Raw genomic sequence first — 16747 nt, forward strand, 5'->3', positions numbered from 1 at the left:
GCCGGGGTCTGATATACCGTGCTGGAGCTGGTACCCCGATGATGTGGCTGATGATATGTAGCGTTTTTATAAGTAACACTGGAAAAACAATAGCCACGGGAACACGTCCAGTAGTTGATAACCTTGACCTTCCAGGCTTTATTGGCTGAGCCATTCAGGAGGCACCGAACTATCGGTATTAGTGTGGAACAGGGGCACCTCCACGGGTCCTGGGAGGGTGTTTTCAGGGGGGGCTGCAGCTCTGATACCTTCACACCCCCCTCCAGCCCCGTACATTGGCCAAGGCTCTGAAGACACCCCAGATTGTTGCAGAGGCTATTTCCGGATCAGTGACTACACAAATACGCCAAGACCACAGCCTTACACTCAGGAACGTAACGTCTGCACACGTATGATGTGCTCGTGAGGATAGTGTCTAGGCACAGACAGACTGTGCTTCTTTGAGGTGTGCATTTATCCTGCTTCTTGCTGCTAAATGGGAATTTTTCCTAATGAACGACTTATCAAAACACAGAAAGCGTTTGGAAGTGGCATTACTGATTGGATTAGGCTTTACTTAAACTACTTGGTTTAATTATAATGATTAAGCTGCCTACTGGGAATTCAATTTTTAATGACTTAATTTAACGTGCTGTCCCTTAAAATGTCACCTTGTGAAGTTCTTCTTTATCTTGTCATCATGCTAACTGAATGCCCAAGCGAAGAGAAGCATCGTCTGAAAAACAGCAACTACAGCGGGTATGCGTGGTGGCTACACACTCAGATTTGTTAGCATAACTTTTTCCGCTAATGCAGTTTGACTGATGTCTGAGTTTCAGGCTCCATTTTGGGAGAATGAACAAAGAAGTAAAAAAAAAAAAAAAAAGAAAGAAAACAACACATCTCATCTCATGCCTTTCCTTTTTTTTTTTTTTTTTTAAGCCATCAGCCTTGAAAGACTTTGACAGAGTCAGTGGTATCCTGGAGTCCATTGATAGTGGTCCATCTGGCGGTTTGATTGTTAAAATTGCAAATTTGTTGACATAGTGATACGCTGACTTCTGACACAGTGGATTACAACATAGTTACAACGGAGAAACCTGAAAACACCGCAAATCAGAGCTGCCCCAGAGCTGGCTGTTCAATGCTCACCTGCACGCTGAATGGTACGACCAATCAGCATGAACTTGGACAAATGTTCTCCAAGGTCCTTTGTGGTCTCAGGGGTGTCCCCTTACAAGCCATGTATTGAAGCCCTTACCCTCAATGTGACTATATTGGGAAAGAGGACCATTAACGAGGTAATTCAGGTTAATGAGGTCATGAGTCTGGAGCCCAAATGCAATGTAACTAGAGTCCTTATTCAGAGAGAGAAAGACAGCAAGGATGCATGTGTCGAGAGGCAAGGCTGCGTTGAAGACACAGCAGGAAGGTGGCCGTCTACAAACCGAAGAGTAAGGCCTCAAGAAAAACTGACTAGCCAACACCTTGACCTTGAACTTCGAGCCTCCAGAACTGTGACAGAATAGATCTCTGTGACCTAACTTCTGATGCAATGAGCAAAGCATTAAAGAGCACCAACATGCATCACATAAAACTTAGAAACCAAAAGAGCTTGTTTTGACATATGAGTCTTGTGAACATTATACTGCAAGTGCCCATGTGTAGTAAACAGAACCAACTGTCTCATGCAGGTCAGAAGCCTCTGGCTGGGACAACCGAGTCTAGCGTAATCGAGGCAGATGAGCTGGGTCGTAACACACAGAGTTTTGACAGGTGACCATGAAAGGGAGCTTGGTAAGTCAAGGGCGGAGAGATGAGAAAAACAAAATAGTTAAGAATGGCTGGTAATTTAGTTTTGCTACAGCTTGGGTTTAATGTACAAGACCAGCACAAAGAAGTGATTTGAGAAGTGTTTTGAGCCCTAACAGGACTGCTGGACAAGGGCCATAATTTAGAGACAATAAGAGAGTTGGGGACCGTGACTAAGGCCACTAAACCAGCACAGCCCAGAGTGGAGGACAGATTCTGGAGCCAGACTCCCTGGGTTCACATCATAGCTTAACAGTAACAGTCCCCAAGGTTTAGAATGCAGTGAGAAGTCTAAGGAAGTGCTTAGATGTGAGCCCGGCATGTGCTACGTGCTGCATGTTCGCTAAAACAGGGACAGACACAAGTTCTAGTGGAAAGGGTGAGGACATGGACTTGAGAGATGACGATTCTAGCAGTCGGCTCAAGCTGCCCTGACAAAGGGCCACGGCCTGGTGGCTGGAGTCACAAAAATGCATTTTCTCCCAGTTCTGGAGGCTGGAAGTCCGAGATCAACAAGCCCTCGGGCTTGCTTCTCCCGCGGTCTCTCTCCTTGGCGTGCAGGTGGCCTCTCCGTGTGTCCTCACCTGGTCTCCATCGGCACCAAATTCGTGCCTCCAGGCTCCTCTTCAGGGCAGCGGTGGGGCTGAAGCAGGGCCCACCTTGACAACCTCATTCTAACCTAATGACCTAGGTCCAAACAGCATCACATTCTGAGGCACCGGGGATGAGGAGTTCAACAGACGAAGTTTCAGAGGACACAGTTCCGCCACCGACAAGGATGCATGGAAACTCGGGGAAGAGTGTACATGCCCGCCTGCCGCAGCGCCTGGGGGAGGGAGGGAGGCGGTAGAAGAGGCTCCGGCATTCGCGTGCACTGACGGGATCATCTAAAGTGGCGGCGAGACATTTCCAGTCATCAGGGAAAACGTCAGATTGTAGAGTCAAATGGATTCAGGTTCAAATCCCGAGCCTGCTGTGAGACCTGGAGCATGCTCTCTCTCCATCTCGGTGAACACGTGTCCAAACAACAAAGACTCTCTGGGCAGTGCTGCTGGGAGGATGGCATGAGAACTATCCCGTGACAGGGTCCAGAATGAAGCCAAGCAGAGAGTTGTGCAAACATTTTCCTTTTTCTTCATTATGTTGCACGTTATTATTATAATATTGTGGGGGGATGGTAGTGAGATTCAAAGCATCCCCTTGTCCCTAAGAAAATTATAGTTCTTCTACAAACAGTTTTTTAAGATGTGCTGAGTGGATCCTTAGAAAGTGTGTTTACCCAAAATGTATCACTTAGAAGTATGGCAACTAAGGAAAACATTGCATCAATAAAAAAGTGAAATATAAATAAGAAAGAGTGATAAAATTTAAACAATTTTTCTCTAAGACTGACCATATTTACAATGACAATCAGTCCCCTCAAAATTAAATTGAAAATCAATATTTACATTTTATTCTACAGTCATGCTCCATTTTATAGACATGACTTGAAAGACATCATTTCAAAAAATGAAGAGAAGATCATGATTTGTCTGAAGCAAATAAATTTGCTAAAATAAATATTTTAGAATTCAAAAATTGGTGCACTGCTTAGTGGTCTGTGAAATACAAAAGAATTAATTTAGAGATTATGCATTAGCATTGGAGCTGAATTCAGAATGAATATCATATTTCATGATTGAGAGTCTGACGCAAGAAATACTATTTCTACACAGTCTCTAGTTAGCATTCTGCTACAGAGATACTGCAGTATAGAGATCAATGCAGTCATATGATTTCTATCAGCAAGTTTTATAATTTGTTTTTTAATGTTATTTAATTCTTTTAAAAAATATATTGTATTGATTATACTATTACAGATGTCCCATTTTCCTCCCTTCACTCCCCTCCACCCTGCACACCCTCTCCCACCCACATTCCCCCCTTTAGTTCATGTCCATCTGTCATAAGGTCTTTAGCTTCTACATTTCCCATACTATTCTTAACCTCCCCCTGTCTATTTTCTACCTACCATCTATGCTACTTATTCTCTGTACCTTTTCCCCTTCTCCTCCCACTCCCCTGTTGCTAACCCTCCATGTGATCTCCATTTCTGTGTTTCTGTTTCTGTTCTGGGTGTTTGCTTAGTTGTTTTTGTTTTAGGTGTGGTTGTTAATAATTGTGAGTTTTCTGCCATTTTACTATACGTGTTTTTATCTTCTTTTTCTTAGATAGGTCCCTTTAACATTTCATATAATAAAGGCTTGGTGATGATGAACTCCTTTAACTTGACCTTATCTGGGAAGCCCTTTATCTGCCCTTCCATTCTAAGTGAAAGCTTTGCTGGATAGAGCAATCTTGGATGTAGGTCCTTGCCTTTCATGACTTGGAATACTTCTTGCCAGCCCCTTCTTGCCTGTAAGGGCTCTTTTGAGAAATCAGCTGACAGTGTGATGGGAACTCCTTTATCTCCATAGAGATATAGGGAATGTTCTTATACAAAACCTCCCATATTCTCACTCATGAACTAACTTTCTTACATAAGTTATAAAATGCCTAGTCTTTTATGTATCAAATGTAATTTGTGATGTTTATTTTTTATGCATCTACTATTAGTCATCCCAGTTTTTCTTTCCCCTTTGCCCCCCGGCCTCAGTTGCCCCACATTTCTATAGTTACTCCCCATACCATCATATAAGTCCTTTATATATATTCTTAGACTAGGGAAAAGTGCCTGCAATTGACAAATTTAAATGGTAAAATATATTGATTTTAATAATCTTTTTAGCCAATGTTCTTGAGTGTGTTTGAGAACTTGCTCTCTGGTCTATGTCATCAGTTTGGCTAAAACAGAATGTTCTAGACATTCTCAAAAGGCGTTCTTATTGTCAAAACTCATGCTCTTGTTTTCTTAAGCAGAGCACCTATAATAATAATCTTATTTCTTTTGGTACCTTAGAATTCTCACTGCATAGTAGCAAACTGTCCACTGTAGTGCAGTGAGAGACCAGATTCAGGCCTAGTGCGCTGTGCTGCGTGGGGCTGCTGGCCGGCCGCCTCCCTCTGCAGTGTCTGAGGGTCCTTTGCTTTATTGTGCCCAGTGCCTGGCTTTTTACTTTTGTTTCTTACTCTTCTATTTGTTCCTGGGCTGTAAGTTGTGTTTCATTCTTCGTTGTATCCACTCCTCTGATCTTTTTTCACCATGCTCAAACACAGCAGCCCTCTACAGGGAGCTCAGCCACGCCCCCCGTGACCTGGGGGAGGGAGCAGCGTGGTTGAGACGAATACAGGGATCCCGCATGTGCAACGCAACTGACCTACAAAGATATCAGCTGGATTCATACTGATTTCCCCAAAGCATTCCTCATTAGTGGCATCTGTCCTCCCGGATAAATGAAATTGCCAATTATTTCAAAATCACGCTGTATTTTGACTTTATTTGACCAATCATACACCTGAGAACTCTCACCATCTCTCACTCAAGGCAGGGAATAGTGTCTGTTGTGTGTGTGTCCATTCCCTCCACGAGGAGAAGCATGGTCGGGAAGATGATCTCCTGAGCTATTAAATAGCACGAGTACGCACACCGAGCCCTTCAGTCCGAGACGTGAGACTGCGTTCCTAACCCAGGTCATCCACACTGGCATTGCCTGTCCCCTGAGGACGCCCTGACCTGGGCTGAAGAATGCTTCTGAAGAGAGCTCATACACAAAATCATTAAATAGACAATAAAAAAAAGGTTAAAAAAATGTCCCGCCCTAAATCCCACAAGTGTTCACTTATCAAGTACAAGGGTTTATGTGCTTAGGCATTACTTGTCTGGATGGAAGGGGAGACAAAGAAACTTTGCTATTCTGCTCTTTTTACAATGATGACACTTCATAATACTTCTCATGGTGAGTCTAAGTGCTTGTTATGCAGCATGGTAAAAAAATCAATTCTGCTTCGTGAAAACTCCTCTTTACATAAATCTATATAAATGTAGATTCCTGGACTTTAACACGGAATGACCAGATCGATCTTTTGAGAACTTGCATTTTTAAACTAGTTTTTCATTGGATTCTTACGTACATAAAAATTAAGGCTGCTCTTACTGTTTTTGGATTTTATTTGCGTTAAGCCATTAGAGCATGAGGAAATGCATCCGTACGGGGTCCTCAGCACCCTACACAGGTTCTTCAATCCAACCAGTGCCGAATAGGCCGTGTTCCCCCCGTTGACTCGTTCTAGTGGAGAAGAGGGCGCGCTCCTCTGTATGGCGAACCCACTCGATCCGTGCTCACTGGCCATCTGCTCTGCGCTAGGGAATCACACAGTGTCGCTGCTATGTGTTAGGGACCGAACAGGGAGCAAAGCGGGCCCTTTTCTGGCTCAAACAGGACGTACATGCTGGTCTATTATTTCTACGACACTGAAAAATACTATGAGAACACACACAGGTTTTCATTCAGAGAATTAAATCTTAGCCGTTCAAATCGTATGGCAGCTGAAAAACCTCAGAATCAATGAGGGTGGGTTCGATGGGGATATGAATGAGATTCTGCTGAACCAAACCTGTGGGCAGAACGTTTCGACCCGTTAATTAAAAACAAACAAACGAACAAAAATCACTGCTAGGTAAGCATGGAAGTTAAAATTTGGGTTCGTATTTCTCTTTGTCAAACACTTCTTTTATGCCCCCAAAAGCATTCTGTCCAATATGTGAATCCCTTCTAGCACTGAATTGGCAACTTTAGAGGAAGTTACAGTAACTTAATAACAGCACTTCAGACTTTTCATCCCAATATTAAGGGGAGGTGCAATCATAGGCTTATAGTTTTAAGTTCATGAAACCCAGAGTTTACTATTGTATTATTAATTATTGTATTATTTACCATATGAACAATGTGAACCTACTTTTGCCCACCCCTATATGGGTGGATTTTCTGGAGAAAATCCACCCATACTGGGTATAAATATACCCAGCCGAGTTTCCAATCTCAATTTTCTAGCGATAAATTGTTTGTTACTCTACAAATATATCATTACTCTACATTTCACAATTAAAACTTTGGAAACAGAGGAACCAAGTAACCATATTAAAGCTCCTTAAGACAATCAGTTAAAATGCATCAGATCCTAGTACTTAAGATATGTCCGGAATTTTAAATCCTATATACCGCTGAAAATTCTCACAATTCTACTCTCTTTTCTGTGCAATGATTATAAAGTGATGAACTATACATACAGTTCTTTGGGGGGTGTGGTGTTGAGACAAATGAGACAAAATGATGGTAGAGTAAATATTTGTGATTTTACTGACATTCTGGCATAATAACAAGGAGATAAGTCAAAATCTATTTCAGAATAATAGTTGCCCTTCATAAGTAGAAAGGCTAAAATACATGATTTTTTTTTTGTATTAGGAACTAATATTTTTGGTTTATAGTTTGGGGGGTATTTCAATATTTTTCATTAAATATATATTAAAAGTTAAATATATGAGAACTCAATTGTGTGTAATTCAGTAAGTGCAATACAGCTCATATTAACTAAAAGCTAACTCCAAGCCTGGTGGTGTATTGAGTGTTTTATATTCCCTGCTTTATGTAACCCATACACGGGCTCTATGAAGTTGGAACTTTTATTGTCCTCAATTACAGATGAAGAAAATGAGAATAAAAATAGAATCAACTTGACTAGACTAAAAACAATAAACAACTCGCAGAGCTGGAATTCAAACCCAGGGAATCTGGTTACTCTTAACCATCAAAGAGCTGTATGGATTGCACTACAGATGTTTCTATGTTGCCACCATATATAAAATGTGCTCTGGGAAAGTATCCTTGGATAGCAAAAATGTTTTCTGTAATAGTGCCCAACAGTATTTTGCTTGCTTGTTTGCTTATTCATTTGTTATTTTTTTTCTGTGTGTTCTGTTTTTGTTCTAATTCATTAGTATGTTTTCAAGAGAAGACCCAGGGACTTGCAGGCGTGAGTCTCTGCCCGATGGGCGCATCTCATGCCAAAATTGTGCTCTTTAAGGGACAGCGATTTGAATTTGGATTTCAGCCTCTCAAACTAATAGGACAATTGTTTGTTCTAACCAGTGTGTATTATTGGTGCAACCACAATCTCTATCAAATGTAATCAAGCCACAGAAAACATAATAGGATCATAGTTTATAAGAATATCAGAGAATACTTTGTTTTGATTCCCTAAGGAGCTGCCATCTGTTCAGGTTTTTTTTACAAATAGTGGGAACCTGGTAAGTGCTTGCCATATGACAAAGGCACGCAGAGAAGTAAAGATAGAAAAATAAAGGAGGCAAACACAGATATTGGCAAATACTTGAAATAATTATGTTTGAAAGGAATGGAAAACAGATTTAAGTAAGATAAGAATTCATTATAAGACAGAAGATTTTCTTAGGAAACCATAACATGAAAAATCACAAATATCTTATTTTGGACTTCATACTAAAAGATAAAATTTAGTGAGTATTTTCAAATGTGTGAGTGCAGAGGAAAATAATCTTTGATTTTAGAGGTTTCATTGTTTCTAATGTCTGAGCAATACCCAGCAAAATGCATTCATTAATCAAAACAATTATGCATTTATTTAAACATGCATGTTGAACAACTATTTTGCATGAAACAACATGCACATATAGTGTATTATTATTATTATTATCATTATTATTTAAAAGCTATAGATTTTGGTAAAAGGCATCTTGAAATTACAGAGAAAAAGAAAAAGGAGAAGATAGAGTCTTATGTGTGAATCCCTACAACCACCATCTACAATTCTACCCTGACACAAACATTGAGTTACTACAGTTGAGTGCCCTAATGTTATTTATCATAGCAATTAATTTGGCCCCGTGTGCTCGTTGGGAACTGATAATGCTGGACTCTCTGTCCTTGAAAGTACTAATGAACAATAAAATGACTCCTTTTATTAAATTTGTCCTCCAATAGGTAACACACACATCAGGAAGAGACCGTGCATGTCTTGATTATAAATAAGGGCATCTGGGGAAAAATGATGGATATCTCAGCACTGCTACTGCCATCAAACCAGGATTTCATATTGAAGATCAGTCATTCAGAAAATACTTCTAGACAAAGTATCATCTGAAAAGCCGCAGACAATCAGAGATCATCGTCAGGATACTGCTAGTCTAACCCTCAACCAGAAAAACAACCCTGGCCATATGCACTCAAACTATGTACGGCTGAATAAATTCAAGTACCTTTAGAATGAATGAGTTTTTGAAATTAGGGGCACAGTGGCCCTTCTGTGGAGGACTGTGGCTTGCTTTTACCTTCCTGTATATCCTGTTAATGCAAAATGCTGGTGGCTCCCTGCTGCCTTGCAAACCTTGCCAAGTGGGGAAGGTGGGGAATGGCTTCTTAAAGAGGCAGCGCTCTTCGAGTGACATGACATGTACCGGTGACAGTGAGATCCTGGTAGCCTAGATTAGTGGATGGCCTGTGAATCTGTAATTACTTGTCCAGCCACCGGATTTTAGAAAAAAGAGAAAGGGATAGAAAGGCTTATTATTAGGAACTAAAATGACAGAAGGACACAAGCAAATCAATAATCCTCCAGGAGGGTGTAACATACTTAGCACAAACTCACAGTAGCAAATGCAACTTTTGCACGAGGGAAAGTTGAGCAATTTCTATAGAAAAAATATTGGAAAAATTTAGGCTAAAGTAGAATACGAGTCAGATCACAGAGATTTCCAAACAAGACAACTTTTGTCTTGAACATACGTTCAAGTGAAGAATTCTGAAGAAACTCCAACCAGCCTCAGTGCATTCTGATGTTAGAAGCTGCAGATCACTGAGGGTTTTTCACCCCTAATGGGCCAGGCCGGGGGGACACACTGCCGTCCCTGGTCTGGACAGGGACAGCCAGCTTGGAGCGGATCCAGAAGCACCAGATAAGCCTCTCAGGGACTACACTAATTATGCTTATTTCTTTTGGAATGCAGTTCTTTCCAAGCTCATGACATGTTTATTGAAATCAAGTATAATTACTTCAGGCTTCTTTCCTTGCCAACCAGCTATTTTTCCGTGGTGTTTTGCACTAGTGTTTGCATGGAGATGGTGATTTAAACAGTTGAGTATGAACTGTTATCATATGCTTAAATATCTGGTTTCCATTTTCTTTAACACTAGGTATAATTTTGTAAAAAATAACTGCCAGCATGGCTACACGTACTTTCTAATTACCAGCGTCTAACTTACTTAAAGTGAAAAACAGTATAAAATAATGTCGCATGTATTCTCTTCTGACTATTGTTGATAGTATCAATGCTTAAGACAACCCCTCACGTCACATGGATTTGTAAAACGGGTGTAAATGCAATCTTTGTTCTCAGTTTGCAAAGAGCATTCACCTTACAGATCTAACCACTAATTAACGGGAGGACGCTATGTATGATTTAAACATTTGCATTTACATAAGGTTGTTGTCAAAGGGAGTGTAAGGTCTGTCCGGAAAAAGTCCAGCCGTTGTTAATATGAGGAGAACCGTTTGCACAACACCAATGTGAGGTGGCAGCCCAGCGGAGGGAGCTGGGATGCACATGCATGGACAAGGGTGACCTCACTGTACTCACCCGTGGGGGTGGGAGACACCCACGGAGTGAGCATGTGTACTGTGTGGCCATTGCATTCAAAATGACTGAGTGAATAGAGCAACGAATCTGCATCCAATTTTGCATTAAGCTTGACCATCCCCTCACAGAAGCTACCTGGATGATTCAGAAGGCCACAGCTACAGGAAGCCGGTCACTGGCAGCTTCATCACGAAAAGGTGCTCCCTCTTGCATCACATCCCATGCAGTGTTTTTGGCACAACATCAAATCACCCAGGTGACTCAGACCCCCTACAGCCCAGATTTGATGCCCTGTGACCTCCGGCTTGTCCCAAAATTAAAATCCCCTTTGAAAGGGAAGAGACTTCAGACCTTCAGTGCAATTCAGGAAAATACGACGGGGCAGCTGATGGCAAGGGAATAATTGCGTGAGGTCCCAAGGTGCCTGCTTTGAAGGGGCCTGAGGTGTCATTGTCCCAGGTACAATGTTTCTTCTATCTTGTATCTTCTTCGGTAAATGTCTCCATTTTTACATGACATGGCTAGATACTTTCTGGACTGACCTTGTATAACTCTTAAAAAGAAATGGGTTATGCTATTTTGAACAACTTCACAGGAGGAGAAAGAGTTTTCTAAATACGAAAATGATGTTCTCATTGGTTGGGCTTTTTCTTTCACAGTAATCCCTGCCCCAGGGCAAGTGCAAGACGGAACAGACATAAAGAATCTCGGCGCCTCTATTTTAATATCTGGTGTTCACTTCATTTAGCATTTGAATGTCTCAAAGGGAAAAATCTACTTTCAGTTTTGCCTCCTGCAGCCACGCTGTCAGGGGATCGGTGGTCCGGACTTGGGAAATGCGGCTCATTAAAGTGAAGAACTTTCCCTGGCTTTGATATTCTCTGCTCCCTGGGGACCGACTACCTGTTCACGGAGTTATTTTGTCTGGAAGGCAGCTGCAACCCAGCAGACTACACCTTAATTATACTGCTTTAATCAAATTCATTAGCTCTCTAACATTTATAGAACACGTTGAATTGTGATACCAATATTCTTAGTATGTATTTTTCACATCATCAAGTTTTCTCCTTCCTTTATTTAATTGGTGTGCTGAGCAAAATGCTGAATAATACTTTCATCTGCCCCCTAAATGCCTCGCTGGAATGCAAGGTCCATGCTGTGTTTTTTTTTTAAGATTTTATTTATTTATTTTTAGAGAGGGAAGGGAGGGAGAAGGAGAGAGAGAGAGAAACATCAATGTGCGGTTGCTGGGGGTCATGGCCTGCAACCCAGGTATGTGGCCTGACTGGGAATCGAACCTGTGACACTTTGGTTCGCAGCCTGCACTCAATCCACTGAGCTATGCCATGCCAGCCAAGGCTCTCTCTGTGTTCTGGTGCAAGCGGGATGGCCTGCCGCTTCCAGGTGAGAGAGCGAGTTTTCCCAGCCCACACACATGAACTTCAGGGTCCTTACTGAGCATGGAGGATTTGTCGTTCCAAACTGAGTTTTGTAAATAAAAAGTCTTAATAGCTGACCATTTACCTTGATTACCCTATTGTAATTGGAATAGAAAGGATTAAATCCTAATATTTTTTTTTTAAGTTCAATAGGCATCAAAACAATGACATCAATATACTACTAGGGCCATCGCTGTTGTCATAGAGATATTGGCTTTAGAGTTCTAAGCATTTTTTTGACTAGTTGGCTTCTGTAGACAAACTACACAACAAACAAACAAACAGACAGACAGACAGACATAATCCTCAACCCCCCAAATGCTTTTTGTGCTTCCTGCGAACCTTTGTTCGATTTTTTCACGGCTGTAAATACTGTTGGCTCTGTTGGCTTTCCTCACGAAGGACTTTGTGGTTTCCTTTCCATTCCAGCAGAGAAAACGGGATTTCTGTGGCAACGTTTAGTGATCCCTAAAATCCTCACTTTGTATATACATATCAATTTGTAAAATAACAGCCCGAGAATTTTACATAATTATACTTCTTTGTATGTCAAGTAAACCTTCAGTAAGTACAGATTGTAAAAGAAAGAGAGGAATAGGAAGGCCTTAAGTTCTGGATGCATAACCTGATGTTAACAGAGGAAAGGTTACTGTTGCGAGAAGTACAGCAGGTGTCTATTTCTGTGTTTCGTGAGCCTACTGTGTGCGGGAAACAACCTGTATCACAGCCGTTCATCTTGATGAAGTTATCCCGTTTGTGTTTAACCCACAGCGAATACTGACACAGTATGCCAAGGTCTGTGAAGAGCCGCAAGTGTTCTGGACACGTTAGGAAAACTATCAGTGACGGTGCGCACTAGTAGACAAGGTGCGGAGAAGAGGGGTGGGTCACAGTGCAGAAAGCTGTGAGTGCTGAGCTAAAGACTTTGTAATTATAAGGTGCATGGGCCACTGAGCTTTTCTGAGCAGCGGAGTGACATGGTTTAAATAGTGTGAGGAGCGGTAGCTGGGTTCTGGTGCCCAGACTGGATCAGAACATTTAACAGCTGCAGACAAACAGCGTGAATTAGAGAGACTGATAATCTGACATGAGGCGACAGAAGCCTACATGAAAGTCATAACAGATGAGTGAGCGGAGGTAGAAGATATTTTGGGACAAAAAATGAAACCCATACCTTTGGAAATACAGAACTAGAGATGCAGAGAGTGATGGGGGTCAGATAAAAAATTTTGGAAGTTAGACATGCAATACAAATAGGAAAAGGTGAGGACAGTGTAGGAAAAAGGGGTTCAGCTTTTAGTCCTGGAGCTATTTCATGTGGGGTAGGTAGGAAGAAGAAACATATAGAAATAAAGAGAGAGACGGTTGTTAGTAAAAGGAGAAAAAGCAGAAAATGTGGGATCCTCATTAAGACCCATAAAGAAATAAGCTGCAGTAGGAGAGATTTTTAAGTGTCAAATACTAGGGAGGAATACAAGGAGAATCAATGGTGGAAATAACCGAAGAACTTGGAATCTGGGTATCATGGGTTAGTGGGCAATAAGGAAGTGTAGCTCAGCTTATAGCCACTCTTCAAGAGTGGCAGAAAGGGAGAGGCAGAGGAAGCAGTGTAGACTGAAAAGACTTTTTTCACGTGGAAGATCTAAGTTTATTAGCATAAAAATGGGCACAAAATGGAAACGACGAGAGATGGATGCTGATGAAAAGAAACGTGTGGGTGTCCATGGAGAAGCAGGTAGACGGAATGGGGTGCACGATTACCTTTCCTCTTCAGGCTGGCTAGTGATGCCTCATGAAAAACACACCTTTCACTCTGAGAAACCACTTCCATCAGTGAGTTAGGGATATTTCAGCTCTGACCACCTTCATTTTATATCCACTGTGATAGCATATTGAAATATTGTATTGTAATGTGTAAGTATGCACCGATGCATCAGTCAGATTTTCCTCAAAATCTCTGTAAATTGAAAGTATCATCATGAAGATAAATATTTATTGAGATGCATGGAAGAATGCTTTTTATAGTGTTTAAAATAAAAATATTCTTTTTGAGTGTGTAAGTTTATCAGAAAACTTCGAAGAAATAAAATTATTTTCACGTGCATTGAGTCACTTAGAAAACTTCTGAGAATCAATATGACTGGCCAATAATCACGTCAGTGTTGGTAACGTGACTTGCACAGACTCCTAAAAGTTCACAAGGGAACGGTTCCTAACTTGAAAAGTCTAATGAGATTGTCCAGTTGTTATGCACTAGGGGGCTAAGTGGAACTTTGTGTTTGTATCTGGTAGCTACATGTGAAGAACTGTGGCAGGTTCGGATCACAATTCCTTTACTTCCCGGGAGATGTCTGTCCCAGGTACAAGGGAGGCGGCATCTTTGAGATTTTCTATAACCGTCTCCTTGATGTCAGTGGACCGCAGCGTTAACCACTCTTCTCCTTCCTGACACCAGCGAGGAAAGCCACCGCATCGTTTAGACTCGTCCTGGGACTACGTAGAAAATGTCCACAAGCTGTTGTTTCTCGACCCACAGAATTTTTCTAAGCTCTTCGCCTCTGCCTTCTTCATCGCTCCTCACTTTTAGCTTTGCAATCTTACCAACCTAAACACGTTTCTGCTCTAATTTCAGTCTGGTTCTGCAAATTGACAACTACGTCTTGGCCTAGTATTCCCAGCTGATTTTGGCACATTTGTAGGTTGCAAACTCAATGTCTCCTTTTGTGTTTTACAAGGCACGCCATTAGGTATGAGGTAAAACAGGGAAAATAAAAAATGAGTAGTTTGGGCCAAGTTATTGTTAACACACGTTTAATCAGAAAAGGGGACCCAACAAGATATTCCAAGTGAAGTCTCTTTTCTTCAAAGATCTGTCCATTTAACCGGTATGATGCGAAACCACCGGACTTTTAAGAAGGCTCCTGTGAGTCATTTGGTGACGATCTCTTACCTCATCCACGACAAATCCAAACCCAGTCACACGTTTCAAATACGGGTAGTGGTGCCATTGGCTCTCATGTGCCCTCAAAATTTGTGTTTTGTTATATATCAAAAATCATTTTGAAAACATGATTTTTTTTACTAACGCAATAAAGCGATCTACAAGTTGAATTCATTGAATTAAGTTAGTATTAATTAAATAATGCTAGCTATATTAACAGGCAGGAAAAAAAAAACCTTCCAGATTTAGTGGTCCAACCCAACAGAAACTTATCTGTTACTTAACCAAGTCTCACCTGGATGACCTGGCTCAGTGAGCACACCTTTCCCGGAGGGATCACAAACCCAGGCTCCAGATGCTGCCCTTTAACAGATCCACCATCTGAACACATCGCCGGACATTGCCCCACTTTGTTTTGCTTTGTTTGCAGACAGGAATGGTGATGGGAAAGGGAGGGATCCCATGTTTAGGGGGAGGTGCTGATTGCCGAGTGAGCTGGCTGAGAAAGCAGGAGCCGGTGTGATTCAGGAAAGAGAAGGTAATGCCCCTCATTCTATGGAAGGGGGCTGAAGGCAGTAAGGGTATGAATGTTGGTTAACACTTCTAAACATAAGAGGAATACACAGAAATTCCATCTCTCTGATGTGAATAGAACCATTTTAATCCTAACTGTTCCTTACTTTGCCACTGGACGGCAAATGGGAAAGTGGGACCAGATGACAAAGATTTGGGCATTATGTTGTGTATCGCTGGGAGGTGGACAGCAGGGCCGTGTTCAATGCCATCTTTTAAATTCACTCAGATAGATTGCATTACCTCCAATGTGCCGTATATCCCGCACCATCAGAGAGTCTAATAAACCTTCCTTGCTCAAGCTTGTCAATTTAATGTATACTTTTTCAGTAACGGCTGCTATCAACTGTCTCGGATCCAATGTCAACTAATATCATCAGCACCGTGCCTTCCACATCAGTTCGCGCTAAGTGCTGCCTGGGCCCGGTGCCAATGCAGCAATGCCTGAGCCCCGGGGAATATGCGAGTGTTCCAAGTACACCGTTCCCCCACCCCCTTACTCCATTCCGCTCGACTTTCAATCAATGGGAAATAAATAAACACTATGTTCCACGTAATGAATTCTATGTGTAAAGAATTTTTACCTTTCTTAAATCAATGTACCATTGAGGTAGCAAACAGTTACAATTAGGAGAGGGGCCGGCATGTTTATTCCCTCTCCCCCAACTGCTCCCCTTAGGTGTACTTTGCAAGTATACTAATCACTGTTCTAATAAATGTGAGAAGGATTACTTTAGAGCCAGAAACCAAGAATTACGGCTTTATTTACAGACTTAGAGTTGGGGACTGTTCGGAGCTAGGGGAGACTTGAAGATTTAACGCTCCTCCATCTTTTTTCAAATCAGGAGATTTAGGCAATTTTAGGAAGTTAAGGGATGCGCCCAAGTTAGTGAAAAAAAAAAAAAAAAAAAAGCTGAGGTACGAATCCTAATTTCCTAGGTGTGGGCATGACTTATTCCAGCTGACTTTTTTGTTAGGTCTTTGTGACGCAACGTGGACTCCAGATGGTAAATACGTTTTCTATTCATCGGCTGCCGCTGAGCTTATAAACCGCCGGCACCGGCGCTCCTTGACCTACGTTGACCTTCCTCCACTACCTCGGACACACGCACCCTTCCCAGGGCCCCAGGCCCGCTGGGCGCGGCTGAGGTCCCCGCCCCCAACCCCGCCCCGCACTCTAATGGGGATCACTGCTTTCTCTGGGACAAGATTCTGAGACATTTTACTTTATAGAGTTTATTGCAGTTCATTGTCAGAGTACCATGCCCGCTTTGTCAGATACAGATCTTTAGCGTACTCTCATTATTACACATAGCCCTCCTCAGCACACACACACGCACACGCACACACACACACCCTCAGCAATGCTCATCTCTGATTCAGATGGAAACTCCTAAAGGTAAAGTATGGATA

Source organism: Phyllostomus discolor, chromosome 11, assembly GCF_004126475.2.
Source record: "Phyllostomus discolor isolate MPI-MPIP mPhyDis1 chromosome 11, mPhyDis1.pri.v3, whole genome shotgun sequence".
Classification (NCBI taxonomy): domain Eukaryota; kingdom Metazoa; phylum Chordata; class Mammalia; order Chiroptera; family Phyllostomidae; genus Phyllostomus; species Phyllostomus discolor.